The 1,829-nt window shown below is 36.1% G+C and overlaps 1 non-coding gene across 1 annotated transcript; it reads left to right on the top strand.

Annotated features, from left to right (window-relative positions):
• Positions 1-1,193: 1,193 nt before the first annotated feature.
• Positions 1,194-1,265, top strand: TRNAM-CAU (transfer RNA methionine (anticodon CAU)). The gene has a single exon. It is a non-coding gene; the product is annotated as a tRNA-Met (tRNA).
• The last annotated feature ends 564 nt before the right edge of the window (positions 1,266-1,829 follow it).

Genomic DNA, 1,829 nt, shown 5'->3' with positions numbered 1-1,829 from the left:
AAATTCGTAATACAACCTCGTTACTCAACCAAATTGCACAAATAACCAATTCCGAATCCAATGCACATTATCTCGTAATCGATTAACCTCAATAACCAATCCAATTTGACCAAAAACACACCCCTGTTACGGACTTAAACCGAATCCAAATCCAAAACACACAAATCCAATCCAAACCTCAATTTCTCTTAACCGAACCTCTACAATACCTTAATCAACACGAATTCAATCTAATTCGTCCATAATTCAACCAAATCAAAAACAAATTGATTCAAAACCAAACAAAACCGAAAACTTACAAAAACCGAAATAATTAAAACACCAAATCAAGTGTAAAACGAGCACCAACAGCTCTGATACCACTTGTTGGATCCCGTATTAACAGTCGATAACAATTACAACTAACAGATCTCAGATCTGTGTGTATAAGATTAATACGAGTAAGGATCTAGCTCCTGATTAACATCAATTCAGTGTTATAAATATGTGTATATATTATCAATAAGTTATCAGTATAGTATATTAAGGTGAAGCTTGAGAGAGATCTGGACAGCAAAACATCCCAAAAACTTTTTTTAAAGTGAACAGTAGTTCACTATATATAGAAGGCGACCTGGTTCGCTAACATCCCCTAGCGAACCAGCTTCCCCTTCGTTACATAATTTAACATAACGAACCACCCCCTGATTCGTTAACATCCCCTAACGAATCAGGAGGGAATACATTATAATGTCTTAGTTCGCTAACATCCCTAGCGAACTAGACTTAACCTTAACGAACTAGTTAATAATAAACATTAAATATTACATTAATTAATAAATAAAACATTAACGATAAATACAAAGACTCTAGACGCAAAACCGTGCACTAACAAACGAGTCGAACTACAAACACGAGCTGGTCTTTGATGTTGCTTTGGTTCGTCACGACGATCTAGCACCAACAAGCTCGGGTTCTCGTCTTCAGATCTTGGCTCGGGTTATAAGATAATGTTTGTGTGTGTTTTCCAAGGTGTAGGCTATGGTGTAGAGATAAAAATGGAAAGGATTAGGGTTTAAGGGGTATTTATAATCCCTTAAGCCCATGGACCTAAGGCCCATCTTTCCTTTTTGGTCCATCTTTACTTCCATCACATCAAGCCCGTTACCCTTTATCATTATTATTATTATTAAATATTATTATTATTAAATATTATCAGAGTGGCGCAGCGGAAGCGTGGTGGGCCCATAACCCACAGGTCCCAGGATCGAAACCTGGCTCTGATACCACTTGTAACAACACAGCTACCACCGCACCATAATATTGTCCGCTTTGGCTGGGACGTACCACCATCGCCTCACGGATTTGCTTTTGGTTGCCCAGGTGGTCACCCATCCTCATACTACTCCCACCTGAGCACGCTTAACTGTGGAGTTCTCCTCTAACCCACTACCATTAAGCGCCCAAAACGCGTTATGATGGGGAAGGTATCCACCTCCTTATAAGGAAGGCTTAGTTCCCCTTCCCAACCGATGTGGGATGTCACAAATTGAGAAGACGGGAAAAGTCACACGAGAATGTTAGAGCCTAATGAGAAACATTAGCAACGAATACGCTATGTAAAGATTTATTATGATCACTAGTTAAACAATATTATAAAAAATATATATATATAAGGATTTATTATAAAAAATGATTATTTTGATTTATGAACACATAACTTAAATATTATTCGCAGTTTTATAAAATTGGTTTTCTCAATTTATATATTATTAAAACATTAGTCTTTAAATTATAATATAAAAGAAAAATACATCTTTTAAAAATATTATTAGTTTGTATATTTATAA

Source organism: Bidens hawaiensis, unplaced genomic scaffold (assembly GCF_021521415.1).
Source record: "Bidens hawaiensis isolate Kalapana, Puna unplaced genomic scaffold, B.hawaiensis_p1.1 tig00039058_1, whole genome shotgun sequence".
Classification (NCBI taxonomy): domain Eukaryota; kingdom Viridiplantae; phylum Streptophyta; class Magnoliopsida; order Asterales; family Asteraceae; genus Bidens; species Bidens hawaiensis.
Note: the sequence above shows the minus strand (reverse complement) of the source record. Positions and strands in the feature narration are given on the sequence as shown.